The sequence below is a fragment of the Symsagittifera roscoffensis genome, chromosome 8 (assembly GCF_963678635.1).
Source record: "Symsagittifera roscoffensis chromosome 8, txSymRosc1.1, whole genome shotgun sequence".
NCBI lineage: Eukaryota > Metazoa > Xenacoelomorpha > Acoela > Convolutidae > Symsagittifera > Symsagittifera roscoffensis.
Genome location: NC_087069.1, coordinates 18,080,154 through 18,096,438, shown reverse-complemented (window position 1 = coordinate 18,096,438; position 16,285 = coordinate 18,080,154). Strand labels below are relative to the sequence as shown.

General features: G+C 33.6%; 2 protein-coding genes across 2 annotated transcripts in view; one reads left to right on the top strand and one right to left on the bottom strand.

The window, feature by feature from the left end:
- The window catches only part of LOC134852940 (uncharacterized), a 343,687-nt gene extending 338,908 nt beyond the window's left edge, over positions 1-4,779 (bottom strand). Inside the window, exon 1 of the mRNA XM_063868816.1 lies at positions 4,766-4,779. The gene's annotated coding sequence lies outside the window, so the exon portion shown is untranslated. The remainder of the gene's footprint in view (positions 1-4,765) is intronic.
- LOC134852943 (nicotinamidase-like) overlaps positions 1-16,285 on the top strand; it is a 484,331-nt gene that overhangs the window by 274,581 nt on the left and 193,465 nt on the right. The window lies entirely within an intron of this gene.

Below are 16,285 nucleotides of genomic sequence, written 5' to 3'. Positions count from 1 at the left end.
GATTTTCGTTTATGTATATTTTAATATCTCCAAGAAAAATTATTGAAAATTTCAATTCTATGTTATCTCTTTGCAATTAAAGAGGTTTTTGATTATTTTGTTGTGGTGATTGTGTTTTGAATCTAACTTTTCCATAATGTGAGCCTATGTTGCATAAACTTGGTATAAAATGATTAGTTGTTTGTCTCTCCATCATTTTGTTCAAAAAAAATTTTCTTTGTGCGAACTGCTTTCATATTTTGAAAATTTATGAATTTTTTCTGCTATTTCGTTCTTTGAAACTTGAATGTGTTCTGAATCTGAATTGGTTGTCTGAATATTTAAAACACAATGAAAATTTTTCCAATTTTTAAATTTCTTTTCGTAAAACTTAAAAGATTTTTGAGCTGTTCAGTCGAGTGTGGTTTGTATCAGTGCTGTACATCTATCAATTCAATTCTGATGCAGAGGTGTGTTTAAAGATTCTGGGCCTGTTTTCAAATATAAATTTGCTGTAACAGAACTTAAAGAATCTGAAAATGAGTGTTAAAGTATGTTAGTGTGGATACCATTAGAGGTTTATTTGATCAATTGATGATCCAATCATAAGGTATGGATTCATTGTCATTTACAGGCACTCTGGTGTTTTAGGTATTTTAGTGAATTTTGCATGTTGATGTCTGCTGATTTCAAATTTTTTTTAGTTTTATGGTAGTGGTACTTAATTTTTTATTGTTTCAGCCTAAGGACGTTGAGCGTAGAGCATGTATTGGGTTTTGAGGTTTTAAGTTGTGGCTTGGTGATTAAAATTCTGGTTTGTTTGTTCTGCGTCCCTAGATAACTATTTTCTTGTTTTCTTAAATTTTCTCCTTAAAAAAATCGAAATTATTCATTTTGCTGAAAGAAAAATTCATTTTTTAGAACGATCTGTTTGAGTGTTCTTTTTTTTCTTGGAAACTGACTGATTGGGGTTTGAAACTTTAGGTTGTTGTTAATAGGTATGGTCAACAGATAGTAATTTTATTGTTTTGAAATGGGTTCATTATGGAATTACTAAAGTTTTGCCTGCACAAAAATCATAATTATGCTTTGCAAAAGTGCTCTTTTTTGTTTTCATATTGAAACATTGTTTTTTAGTAATAGGTCCTAAAATCCTTTAATGATTGGATTTGATGGAGTTGGTTTGATTGCAAACTGGGTTGATGGAATGATGTATGATTAGTTTGTGATGTTGTAAAAGTAGGATATGTTAGTGAGATACTTTGCTGTGTTGTCACTGGCATTGTGGTAACGAGTTCTTTGTGTGCAGAGTGTGACGTGTTTGAAATTCTTATTCCTGTAGGATTGTTGTTCAGTCTAAGTTTTCTTGTCAATTCAAGCGTATTGAGTTTAATCTTGTGTTACCTGTTCTCTTGTGAAGTATAGTTTTGTTTTTGAATGTTCTTGTCTCTGGTATTAATGAGATAACTGTCAAAATTCTCTTTTAACTTAAATTGTTTAAGTTGCTGAGTTTGAAAAATCATTTGGTGCAATAAAGAACATATCATGATACCATTCAAGGTCTCAAACATAACATATTTTATCTGCCATAATTGCTTAATTGTCATAGGTAGTACGGAATTGTTTTCTTGAATGAGCTATGAGTTTTATGTTATGTGGAAGTAGCTGATTATAAACCAAGCTAAAAACTTTTGGAGGACGATTTTTACTATTGATGATGCTTCCGTATCTGTGATTATTTCGGGAATTGCATCCAAGAATCTTGAAATTAGGGCAAACACAGTTCTTAATGCGTAATTTCACGATGTTTGTGATATTAATTCAAAAAAATTTTTTGTCTGTTGCTAAGGTGGATTTATAGCTATGACTTTTTAACATCGTTTGAGAATATTGATTTTGAACGTTTTGAAATTTGATGTTGAATAAATTTAATATCTTTTAATAAAACATTTGAAAAACTTAATTCTATGTCATCTCTTTGCAGTTCGCTGTGTTGTCACTGGCCTTTTGGTACCGATTTCTTTGTTTGCAAACTGGGATGATGTTTGAAATTTTTGTTGATTTAGCAACGTTTTTCCGTCTAAATTTTCTTGTCTATGCAAGCATGTTGAGCTTAAGCTTGTGTTACTTGTTCTCTTATAAAACATTATTTGGTTTTTCAATGGTCTTCTATCTGGTGTTAATGGGATAACTGTCAAAAATCTATAAAAATTGAAATTGTTCATATTGTCGAGCTAGAAAAACCATTTGGTGTAATAATTAACATATCATGATGTCATTCAGGGTCTCAATCATAACATGTTTCTTATGCCATAATTGTTTAATTGTCACAGGTAGACGGAATTGTTTTCTTGAATGAGCTATGCGTTTTAAGTTATGTTGAAAGTAGTTGATTATAAACCATGCTATGAACTTTTGGAGGACGATTTTTTATATTGATGATGCTTCCGTATCTATGATTATTTCGGGAATTGCATTCAAGAATCTTGAAATTAGGGCAAACACAGTTCTTAATGCGTAATTTCACAATGTTTGTGATAGTAATTCAAAAAACCTTTTGTCTATTGCTAAGGTGGATTTATAGCTATGACTTTTTAACATCGTTTGAGAATATTGATTTTGCACGTTTTGAAATTTGATAATGAATAAATTTAATATCTTTTAATAAAACATTTGAAAAATTTAATTCTATGTCATCTCTTTGCAGTTTGCTGTGTTGTGACTGGCCTTTTGGTATCGATTTCTTTGTTTGCAAAATGGGATGATGTTTGAGCTTAAGCTTGTGTTACTTGTTCTCTTATAAAACATTATTTTGTTTTTCAATGGTCTTCTATCTGGTGTTAATGGGATAACTGTCAAAAATATATATTAACTGAAATTGTTCATATTGCCGAGCTAGAAAAACCATTTGGTGTAATAATTAACATATCATGATGTCATTCAGGGTCTCAATCATAAAATGTTTCTTATGCCATAATTGCTTAATTGTCAAAAGTAGTACGGAATTGATTTCTTGATTGCGCTATGAGGTCTATGTTACGTTGAAAGTAGGCAATTATCAGATTGCTAAGAACTTTTGGAGAACAACTTTTGCTATTGATGATACTTCCGTATCAGTGAGTTTTTTGCGAATTGCATCCAAGAATCTTAAAGTTAACGTATTTTCAGTTCTTACTGCAGAATGTAGTGATGTTTGTGATACAAAATAGAATAATCTTCGTCTATTTCTAAGATGGAGACATAGCTGTAAGCTTTTGTTAAAACATCGTTTGTGAAAATAGGTTTTGCACGTTGTGAATTTCGTTTTTGTATATTTTAATATCTCCAAGAAAGTTTTTTGACAAACTCAAATCTATGTCATTTGTTTGCACTTAATGAGGTTTTTGACTATTTTGTTCTGGTGATTGAAATTTGATTGTATTTTTTCCATTTTGTGAGGTTATGTTGCATAAACCTGGTAGATAATTGTCAGTTGCTTGTCTTTTTCGTTTTTATTCTAGAGTTTTTTCTTTGCGTGGACTGTTACCTTTCCGAAAAAAAATTATTTTGAGGTTATGAAAAAATTCTACTTGTCCACGGGTTGTATGATGATTGGTCCACGGGTTGAACTATCGGGTTATATGATGAATGGTAGGATAGAATCTTTTGTGATTAGAGTGAGATTACTATTATTGTGAGACTTTCAATATAATTGATAGGTTGATTAAAAAAGTTTGTTCGTACAAGTTTTTTAATACAATTTTAGCTTTTTTCTTCGTTTATTTTTCATGGTTGAAGCTGTTGTTGCTTCTGAGTCGGTAAATTGGCTTTCTTAATTTCTCGTGTTTGTTAGTTTGTTTCTTGATACTGAAGATATTTGAGCTTCTGTAATATTGATCCGACAGAATCTGAAATTATTTTAGGTTTCCTCGAAAAGCGATTTTTTAGAATTTGCTCTTGTTTGCAGAGGAGAGTTCTCTCTTTTGATTGTTTTTTTTTTGTTGTGATATATCATGTTCTTTGTTGATTCGGTGTTAGTAGAAAACTATATCGGGAGTATTGGATGAGGTAAATGTGTACTATCAACGTTTGCTTATTGGCTTAACTGGATGTTGACACAAGTGTTAGTTTGATTGGTTTATGTACAATCCAATTGTTAATTGTTCTAGCTCCTAAACGATTAGTTTTTACTCTTTTGGTGAAACTCCTTCTAACCTTTCGGTTTGTATTGTTGTGGCAAGACGGGTTGGGGAGAGAGTATATCGATTCAATAGAATGTTGTTTTACTGCTCTCATAAGTATGTGCTTTTTCTACATTGAAACATTGTTCATCTTATTTAAATGGGGATCGATATGAGATCTGATCTAGTGTTCGAAAAAGTAAATAAATCAACAAGTTCCACTTACAATTAGAACAAAAGTCGATACTATTTAAGATTTTATTTTGAAAAGAGGTAGGCTTGAGTTACCGAAGTCTTTGCTGTTTAGCCTAATTTAAATGAGGAAACTAAATTGAGGTTTTAAAGGGCTTTTCGTCAACTAGTCCTGGGTAGTTTAGAGGGGTTGAAAAGTGGATCGACTTTTCAAGTCGTTAGACAATTAACCAAGGGTTGGATTGAATCTGAAACTGAAGTTAAAAGATTCGAGGAAAGACTTGATTGACCAAGTTTGATGATCCAAGATTTCGTTTAAGTCCAGATTTAAAGTTTGAGGTAGATCATTTTTATATAGTTATCTGGATATTATCAGTATTCTTTCATATATTACTCGACATATGCGGTTTTTTGAATTGTTTTTTTTTTGCTCTATTTAATAAGTTTAAGTAGCATTAAGAGAAAAGTAGAAACTGTACAAACTGTTTTTACTTTTGTCGTCGTTGTCTGTTTTTTCGCTGTGCGATGCAGGTTTCGGTTTTCGTCTCCGTTGTGATGGGTGTTTGTCTTTAGTATTGGTTTGACTTAATAAGACTTATTGAGACGTGAAACTCAGCTCATTTTTTGTGAATTTGTCGGGTTATATTCGGTTTTTTCTATATTTAAGTTATTTTAGTTCTGCTCGAGACTTGTTGGTCGCACCAGCAGATTTTGGGTCCGAGATGGATTGCTAATAGATTACTTTCAGATAAAGATACATCGTCTATATTTTTTTGGCAGGATAGGCCCGTACAATTTTTTAGTCTAATACCAATCGTATCTACCTCTTATATCTTTATTTTTCCTTGTCTCAACGGATCTAGAGATACACTGTTAATTGAAAACTTAGAGGGGAAAAGAAGCTAACTGATTTCAATTTTTATTATTATTTCTCTGACTGAAACTAGGAATTTTAGTCATGGATCATGATTGGTTGATTAATAACTTCTTAGTGAAAAATATCAAACTATAAAATAGTGAATTGTTTTCAACTGGTTCCAATAGACTCACTGATATCAAGCTGAGGAGAGAGAGCAAAAATTACAACTGGTGAGAAAAGAAAACAATCAAAAAGAAAAAAAAAGAAGCACACAGGAGAAAGGAATTTTCATCTGCGCTGTTCACACTGGTTTATACAGAGAAAGCGGATTAAAATAAAAACCGAAAAAAAAACAGCAATCAAATCAACGATTAACAAATACAACTGATCAAGACCCACACATCTTCACTTACGTCAACAATGGACCTCATGAGATCAAAGTCAGCGCTGTCGTACCGAATCGATTTTGTTCAATTGAAAACTGTGAAACAATCAACAGAAGAAATTAGTGTGCAAGCAGTTAGTAACAAATTGAACGAACAAGGTCAGAGCGCAGAACTGACATTTAGCACAAAAATGTACAGTCAGAAATATTCATTTATGATTGCCGTTGACTCGTAACAAATGATCCATTATACAAAATATTACGGCGATCAACAGCAAACGGCCCTTTCTTTTCTATGAAAAGCTGAATCGCAGGATTTGTTGCACGAACCCGGATCGTGAAAAAAACCCAGAAAACGTCTGGTTGTCGATAAACTAGCTGATGGCATTTTCTCCCACAAAGTTAGTCATTGACAGAGCGAGAGTGAAGAGTGTTTGGTGAGAAAAATCATTATAGCTATGTTGGTCTCAAATACGACCCATCATACCTATCCATCAAGCTCACGCAAGTGTACTTAATCAAAAAAGTACACTAGCAACTAATGGTGCGACCAAACTCAAACAATTGCTGGTAGAAAGGTAAAACAAGAGTAAAAACATAAAACTAAAGTTTGTTGCGGATAATACATTCATAGGGCAATCGTGTTGGCGGAACTTCTAATTGAACGATAAATGTTTGCCTGTCTGTGGGTTATGAAAATCGATTCTACGGAACATTTCGTATAACTTCAGCGTCTGCCGTGTTGGAGATTACAAGACAAACTTAAATAAGAAAATCACAGCCGGTATTGTCGTCACATGGAAAGTTAAACAGACAGCCAGAAAAATCAGTGCGGTCAGAAAAATATTACATCGAAGAAATTTCTATCATGCACGTTAAACAGATAGTCAGAAAGTCATAACACTTGTACAAAAACTCACAGATCTAAAAACATTTGGTCAGAAAAGTGAAACACCGGAAAAGTTCGAACATACAGTTACTGCATGGGTCCAAATGTTTTGAAAATTGCCACGCCTATTGCTTAGCAGTGACAGTGTTTTTATTCGGGAACCAAAACATAGTATCAATGAGTAATTAGACAGTTAGAAGTGCAATTTTGTAAATCTAGGTTTTTTTAGAAACACAATGCCCAATGTTTGTAGAATTGGCCTAGGAAGGCCATTGCTTCACAGTTGCTTCATAGCAATGGAAAAGACGAAGAATATAAAAATATTTTCAGCTCCATCTTCGAAATACGATCATCAGATTGGGCCAGGTTGCTAAACTAAGAAACAGGGAGTACACAATTGAGTTATGACCGGTGTGGTTAACTCATAGAGTAATTTCGGATAGGGTACACCGTCTGCTCGTCACGCTATCTTATTTTCGGCCGGATAGATTCGTGCAACTTCTTAGTCTAATACCGATCCTAATCTTACTCTTATACTTTCTAGTCTCAGGGTGTTTAACTAGTCTCTGCTAGGCTCAATAGATCTAGGGTATACTGGTTTGTTGCGGCTGCTGAAGTTCTCTTGGAGAGACAACTAATTTCTAAGTTAAATTCAAATCTCTCTGGTGCTGAAATTACAAGTAATTTCAGCACTTACAAATAAGTGGGTTGTTAGTTAGATGGATCATGATTGGTTAATATTAAATACTTTACAGTGGTAAAATATCCAATTTATCCAATCATAAAATATAGTTTAGATCAGGTTCCACCCATCCGGGTTTTACAGAGTTTTTTAGAATTATCTTTCTGCAATTCAAAGGATGGATGATGAACGTTGGTATTCGGCGAACATCGTATTCTTGTCCGGTTCCTCTTGTTAGAGAAGTTCCAGGACGCTGGAGTTAGGGACATCAATCGTTGTGTCGTTTTGTGACAACGACTGTGTTTCCCAATGAAATCAATCTGATTTCAAAATGGTTTGCTATGACGGGTTTTTCTGTATATGTAGAGAACTTGTTTTGTGTTCAACCTCGTCTGGGAATGGCGTGGAGATTGTGTGTGGAAGGGATGCCTTTTAACTCGGATCTGTACGTATACCTGAACATCGAGGTGGTCATTGGTCTAGTTCAATGAAGTCCTTTTCTGCGAAGTCAAGTCGTACTCTAAATCCTTTGAGTTGTGATTGTGGACGGCATATCGGTTGTGGTTAGCCATTCTTGTTCGAGTGTAATGGGATCATTTTGTCTTTGGATGTTCGTCTTTGTTGTTGTGTGTTGATCTATATACTGCAAGGTATGATTTACATTTTATAAAAATTTTTTTAGTTTGGTTTTTTAATTATGAATTTAGTTAGTTGTTTTCACAAAAGCATTTTGTTTTAGTTCTGTTATTTTGAAGAGTTACTCACCCTTGAGTACCTCTTATTAAAAATATAAGTGTGGTCACAAAGCGTGGATGTAGCGCGGTGGGTTAGGCCGGCTATAGAGCATGCTCAGGACGTCCTCTCTGATGGGTTAGGCCAGGAGTGGGAGTATGGTTTCGTGCGGTTTCTTTGAGAGGTCCTGTTATGTGATAACGTTTTGTGTTGGTCTTTCTTATGTTTCTTTGGTTGTGTCCTTTTTTCAAAAATCAAATTGTTTTTGTTATTTTTTGTCTTTCGACTTTTTTGTGTTTTATTATTTCTTTCTTAGACTTTATAATAGTCTTCAAAAGAATAAAGTATCCAGTTTTAAACTGGGTTAATCCGGTTTGGGTACCGTTGGTTTTCTTTTCTTAGTCATGGTGTTATTTTATGATTTGTGCTGTTTAGTAAGCTGCGTTGGTTAGTTTGGTTTAGTATATAATTCCTTTCCAACCGGGTTAAAGGAAAGTTTGAAATTTGTAATCGTGTGTTAGAGTTGTTGAGTGTGAAAACTTGAAACATAAAATCATTATTTAAACAATTTTTCGTGGGCGAGCTGTGCGAGTTTGAATAGAATTCTTGTGCGAGTGAATGAAAATATCAAAAGGTTAGTACTGCAATTTCATTTTATCAGTTTATTACATAGAATTTCAATTTTACTGCTAGTTTTTTGGGGGAAATTTAAAGTTATAAATTTTCACCATAATTAAATTTACTGCTTTATGGGGGAATAATTTATAAATTAATTTACTACAATTGGTATGAATTTCATCATATTATCTTGTGTAAAATATTAAAGAAATTTAGAAGAATTTTAACAAGTTTATTTTTTATTTTTCTTTTCTGTTTTTTGCAGATGATCGTGGTATGAAGACTAAAAATGTAAAAGAAACATGAGTAAAGAATGGTTAGTACTAAATTAAATTTATTAGTTAAGAATATTTTTAAATTATACTTACCTGTTAGTCGTCTGGGAAAAAGCCGTGGGAAAAGATGTCGTGTTTTATGTCCGAAGTTGTTAGTAATTTTGCTAGTATGCGAATGATGTTTTTAGTTTGAAGCAGTGGCCAAAGCAATTGAAGTGCTTTAATGGTTTTTAGTTCTTCGGTGCCTACTGCAAACTCATAAGGTGTGTTTTGAATGAGGTTATATATTTTGTGATTATATTTAGTATTGTGAATAAATTCTAATATTGGGATTTCTGTAGGTTGGATAAATTCATGTGGGATAAGGAAGGGTCTGGATTCTTCGGCCTTAAAGGTCTTCGTGATGGGACAAAATATATACATTTGTGTTACTGGGTCATAATTGCGGAGGATGCCGTGGAGGTTAGTACCCTTGATGCAATAGGTGAAATTAAGAAAAAATGGTGAAGTTTACTTCGAGTTAAGAAACTGAAAACGATGGTGTGGTTGTCTTGATGGAGTATGTAAATCAAAATGATTTTGTATAAAGCGATAGTATGTATATGTATGAGTCTGTTTAGTGCGTAACATAATGTCGAGTGAACAGTGGAAATCGCGTTCATGTGGTGCAAGGAAGTGAAAGGTTAGTGAAAATAACTGAAATTTTTCTTTAAAACTTTCGTAAGCTTGAATATCAGTTAGTGCTTCAGAAATGATGTGATCATATTTTCTATCAAAAATATTAAGTGTGAATACATATGACGTTTTGATGAAGAATTTTTCTGTTAGTTGTGGGTTAGCGAAGCGGTCGTCATCTAGAAATTGGTCTTGATTAGGTCGGATGATATTATGGTCGTAATATTCTATTGTAAATTCGTTAGCTCGGGGTGCAGTGAATGTTTTTAGTGATTTTTTATATCCTATATAAGTAAATTGTCTAGGTGTTAGTGTTGCGGTGAGTCTATATAGCATATCTTTATTCTTTTCTATATCGTTATGAGTATTAGATAGTGGCAGGCAAAGGGGATTAGTAAAATGGTAATATGCTGTCCAATGAAGTGTTGGCATTAAAACATGTTCATCTAGAAAACTACGTGTGTCGTTAGTGTCGTTAGGTGGGTTTAAATTATATTGTGGGAATGAGGGTAAGGTTATTGCTAGAAAATCTGTCGTGTTGGTGTGGTGTGGATGGTTTATATATTCGCAGGCTGTTCCTGGTTTGGTCGGGAATAGATGGTTCGAGAATTTTCTTTTAAAAGTGCGATAAGCTCGGTGAGTGCTATTTGATGATTCGGTGGTTGTGGATGATTGTGCTAATGATGCACTGTAAGCTGAGGAGGGTGTGAGAATAGGTGGGTTTGAGGATTCTATTGTGGATGAAATTTGATTTATAGTGAGGATGTTAGGGTGTATTAGCTGGAGAGTAGGTTGGGGTTACTTGTGAAGCATAAGAAGGAGTAGAAACGGATGGGAGTGGGTTATTTGGTGGGATCGGTTGAAACGGGGGGTTTTGAAAAAACTGAGGAGTTGGTTTGGAAATTATTGGATGGGGATGGTTCGGAGTCTGCAAATTCGTCAGGGGTTTCTATATTAGGGTTATTAAGTTGTGAAATGGAGTATAAAACTGAAATATCTGAATTAGTATCCGAATTCATGCTTGATGATATATTAATAGTTGGAAAATCGGGTGATGGGAAAGCAAAAAGTGGGATTATTGGGATTGGAGTGTGGAGATTGGTTGGATGGGAATTTGAGCGGTGTAGGGATCCAAGTTGTCGGCTCATCGTGGGCTAAAAAAATGATTATTTTGAGACTGAAAAGCGGTGGTATGGGGTCGTTCTATAATTTGTTCATAGGTAACTTGTGAACGATGTGGCATTATATGTTGTATGGGGCTTTGCGATATGTTTTGTCTAAAATTTGGGTTATGTGTTATTGCTAGGTTTCGGAAATTACGTGGGACTAAGGATAATGGATGATTATGTGGTAGGGGTGGCAACTGTGGTGCGGTTGGTGTTACTTCTATGTTATTATTTTCTTCGTCGTATGTGCTCTGTCTTGTCGCTATTTTTGTATTATATTCTTTTATTTGTGCGTCTAGAAGAATTTTGTTGATTGATGATGAAAAAATTCCAAAAAATCCTGCAAATAGTATGCGTGCTACACTTGCTTGTTTATTTACCTGTGTGTGTATAGCGCATGTGTTATAGATTCCTTTTAAAAGTGAAAAAAGAAATCCTATAAAGTTAAACATTTCGTATAGGATAGTTAATTTTTCTAAGATGTAATAGGGCCAACCTAGAAAATCGAGAATTTCATTTTTTAGTGTAACAAAGCTAAAAATATTTATGGATGAAATATCTTGTGTTCTGTATTTTTCACCGATTAGGTATATATAGTCTTTAATGTCTTTAAAATATCCGCTATAATCTTGTGTATAAATATCTGCAAATCCTGCGGTTTCGGCAAGTTTGCGTAAATTTTGGTCAATTGATTGTCTTTGTATAGTGTCCATTTGTGTTAATAAATCTTGGAATTGTTGTGTTCTAATGTGGTGTTGGATATCTGATTTTGAATATATTCCAATTGATTGTAAATCAATATTTGGATTACGAGCAATAGCTCTGATGCTTTCGGGTGAAAATTTTTTGAGTGATTGCATTAACGTGGGGTATGGCGTAGGAAGATAATATTTATCTTCATCAGGGTTCAATTGTACTACATTGTGGCTATTTTTTGATCCACATGGGACTGCGGTATCCCAAAAATATGTTCGTCTTGAAAGTGTGTCAACAAAATGTACCTTATTTTTATAAAAGATAGGGATTCTTTTATAGCATCGTTTATCTTCAAAAACATATAGAGGTGATACGTTTTTGGTACAAGTACAAAATTATAAAATGTTTCCTCCGTAGTCTAGAAAATTTGATCTATTTCCTGATAATAAATATCCTGCGTAGGGTATTTTTAATACTGCTAGTGCGAGTGATTGTAGGATTTGTGTTCTTTCTAATTCGCATAGTTGGTGGAGTGTTTCTAATTCGGAGAGTGACATTTCTTAAAAAAATTCGACTAATCGTGTAGTCTAACTTCATATCTAAGTGGATATCATAGTGGATATTACCAAAATAAGTATTATTCATTAGTGATAGTTCTTGTAAACGTGTGCTTCTAGTGTCACGTGGCTTTAGTTTTCCACCAGGTCGACCATTACTTTTTTAAAAGTTAAGTGGTATATATGATATTCCTTCGTGTAGAGGGTGACCTGTGGCATAAGGGTCAAATTTTATTTTTCCAGTGGTCATGTAGAAACCTTTTTCGTATTCAACTAATATTTCAGAATATTGTGTTTTGTGAAGTGGGTTTCTGTATTTGCATGCGATTTCTGTTTCTTGATATATTTGGAAACGTGTTAATTTATTTTCTATATCATGGAGATTTCGAAAATCAGTACTCTGTTTTCGTGATGGATGGACTTGTTCATATGGAATTGATTGTATAAATATTTTTGTGAAATTTTATCATTCGAGCGTGTTTTTTTGCTACTTGAAATGTTGTGCAGGTATCTTCGGGAAACCAAACAATTGTTGCTTGTGTCCGTGTTGTAGGATCACAATAACCTTGATCGTTTTTACAAGGTAATCTAATTCCTTGATAGCTCATTGTGTTGTCGGATAAATCTCGTGTGAGTTGTATTTTTTCGAGTTGTATTTTCCAATCGAAAAACATTATTTCTTGATATCCTTTATTTTTTGTGTCTGCTTTGCAGTTTGATGGATTATTTATACCAATGTGTGGTATCCAGTGCTTATCGTGTATGTCATATGTTAATCTTCCGTGTGCGCAGCCGTTGTATGGGTATTTTTCATCTAGTTTTATATGTCCTTGATATCTTTCAAGTTCTGCTTGCTGTACAGAATCGGCAAAGACTTGAAAATATACTAGTTTTCTGTCGGTGTTTTTATTTCTTGTGATATTTAATCTGAGTAGCTCGTTTTTACAATCATCGGGATTTAGATGTAGAAGTCATTCTATATTACTTTGGTAGAATGATTCGTGGTCAAGTCGGTTTTTATTTCCGTTTGAAACTTGTGAACAATGTACTTTCTTTTCGGAAAATGTTGCTGTAAATTTATATCCTGCGACTGCTGTTGCTCGGGCTTTTGAATACAGTGTCGCTATTACATTTGTAGTTTCTATAGCTTGTGGTTCCGTTTCGCATTGTGATACTTGATTTATTGCATATTTGTGTAGTGTTTTTTGTTCATTTTCTTCACAATCGTATTGTGTTACTAATAAGTCCTGGGGTCCTGTGCGGGGAGAAGGATTTGTGTTCTGATCGGAAAATGCTAGTAAAAGGATTTGTAGAAGTATCAATATTTTTAGAATATACATGTGTATGATAATCCTGAGTATGGGTTATAAAATGTGATGTAACCAATTGTCTTTTTGGTGTATCTGTCGTATTTATATATTACTTCAGTTGTTAAAAATGGTGGTGGTAGCGATTGAGCTGTTATATTGGGTGGGTTTAAGGGGTAAGGATGTTGAGCAATGTTGTTAAGTTTAACCGTGATTTCAAACTTTAATGGTAGACTATTTTGTTGGAGTATTTGGATGTTATGGTCAGGAATGTCTTCGTGGATGTCTTGTCTATATTGTAGTCTATGGAGTGCCCAATTGTGGAGTCGGTTACTTTCGGGATGTTGTCCGGATAATGGTGCAGGTGCTGTGAACGTGTTCCAAATTAATCTTAAAGGGATATTTGTTGATGATTGTTCTCGATATCTAGCGTCGAGGTTATTTGGAAAATTTAGGGGGAAAGGCGTCGATGAAATCTGGCTTATTGATGGTGTTGACGGTAGTGATAATGTTTCTGGTAGTGATGATGATGTTGTTGTATTCGTAGAAATATCTATTGGGTCATTTATTAAATTTGGTTCACCTTGTGTGAATGAGTGTGTTGTCCAATATGGTAGTCGTGACGTTTGGTTGGGGGGTTTACAGGGATTGTCACGTATTTGTTCAGATGTTGGTGTTGAACCTAAGTAATCTGAGGGTATACTTGAGGTGCTACGTTGTGAAAGAAGTGTAGGGGTTTCCGGTAGTATGCTAATTGGGTTTTCTGGAGTACTTGGTGATGGGGATTGGGGTATATCAAAATGAACTCGGGGGGTTTGAAAATTTCTATTTCGTCGTGGATGTATAATTTGTCTATTTATTTCAACTAAATTTTGGTTTTGACTAATATTTCTTAGTCTACTTAATTCTTGTGGTAATGTTGGGTACAAGTTATATGTTGGTTCACTTAGGGGTGCCTGTCGCTGAACTGGTTCTAATGGTTCAGATAAGCGAGCGTGTCGTTCTTCAAAAGTGTATGGGTTATCTTGAAAAGAAATTCGTGTAGATGTTTGGGGGTTTTGGGTAGTTGTAGGTATTGTCGGGTTTTCTTGGGATGATGTCGGTGAAGACTGACTGTGTGATTGTTGGTTAGCAATTTTTAAAGGTTGTCTTGATTGATTTTTCTTAGTGAAAAAATTTATGTTTATTGTAGTATTCTTCAAGGAAAAGAATTAAAAGGATTGTTGCTAAGGCGAATGTTATGATTGCCTTTTTTATACATTTGCATATTGTCAATCTTAGGGATGATAAAAATGTTATAAAAATTACAAATAGTAAAAAATATCTGTTCTACTAAAAATGGTTCGTATCATTTAAATAAACTTTGGTTTATCGTACCTGTGAATATGGTCAATGATTTGGGAAAGTTGGAGATATATTTCAAATAGGGAGTAGAAAATTTAAAAAATATTGCAAAAAACGATTAAAATTATTATAAAGGCTTCAAAGGTATCAAAGATAAATATGAATAAAAGTTTAAGTATTGTGAAAAAGTTTATAAAAATGTTGAAAATCGTATGTTTAAAGACATTGACTGATCGAGAGAAGAGCATTTAAGAAATGATTTCTTGGTCGAATATTTTTTGTTGTTTGGGGCGATTTTCAAGTGTGGTCGAGTTATTTATTGATTTTTTGACAAGTGGGTTGAGTTTTGTGAAAAGTTGTTGGGGGCTTATTTTATGGCGTTCGAGAGATCTTCTTTGCTTTATTTTTATTTTTCAGATGATCTGGGGTATTTTTGAGAATTTTGTACTTTAGGCTATATGATGATGGTCCTTTTTTACTTTAGGCTAATTTGTGATTTTTGGTTGGAGGGTTTTTGAGGTCTGAGTTGGGAAAATATTGTTGATCTTTGCGTTATTAGATAGGGGAGGGTTGTAATTTTATGGTGGTATTTATTTTAGTTGTCAAGTTTTAGAAGGTTGCTTATTTTTTACCTGGAGGTTGCAAAATTATAGTTATAGATATGCCTGGAGTTGAATATCTTTCGGCTAAAAAAATGGTGTTATAGTTATAGAAGGGGATGGATTGAATGAATCATATTGGCTAAATTTGAACTAGAATCGTTGCGTGTTTGTCAGCATGTTACTTTGAAAAATGAAAGTTCAAAATGATTTAGAGGTGCAAAGATTATTAATTTTTAAATTAAAGCTGTTTTTGAAATTCAACTTTCTTTAATATTTTGGATTGTGGGATGAATGTTTTGTAGTTTTTACGTGGTTGATTTCTAAGTCGTGATGACTCTCTATGTTCTGATTTCTCGACTTGTTCTTGTGGTATTATTTTTTCTATCACTTTTCTATTTTTCCTTTATTTTTGAGGTATTCTTTCATTTAGTTTTTTTGTATTGTTTTGGGTTGTAGTTGGTTTTTTATTTTGTTTTTCAAGGTGAATGTCGTTTTGTTCATTTATTTCATTTTCCGTATGTGGGTGATTTTAAACCTGTGAAAGAATATAATTGAGTTATTTCGCGTAGTGCGTATTCTTTTGGGTAGTAAGGCAATAGATTGTTCCGATGTTGAACAATTTCTTTTTGGTCTGAATCGGTGATTTTACATGTGACGTCAGTGGGTTTGGCAATTATTTGGTATGGTCCTTTGCGAAGGGGTTGTAACTTTTTAGAAATTCCTTTTTGTGTATTAAAATTAGGTATTAAGACAAATGTTCCAATTTTTAAATCTGAGGCTGGTGTAAAGCGTGAATTATTTTGTTCGTTATTGTTTTGCCTTTGTAACAATTTTTTTGTTATTCTTTGGTAAATTTCATTGTGTTTTTTATCTCTATTTAAAATCCATTCGGTGTGTGTACCGGAGGCTAATTTAAGGATTTGTGGGTGATGAAAATGATCTTCGTCATGCGTGTGTACAGGTAGGTTATAACAAACTGATTTGGCTAGCAATGACCTTGTGCATTTTTATGAGAGTTTGCTGTAAACATAATTGGTTTACGTAGCTTTTGATTAAAAACCATTTCGTATGGTGACATTCCTAAAGTTGTCGTAATTTGTGAATTATATGCTAAGGGAAATAATTTTTCATTTGATGACCATTCTGTGTATCTTGTATCATTTCCAT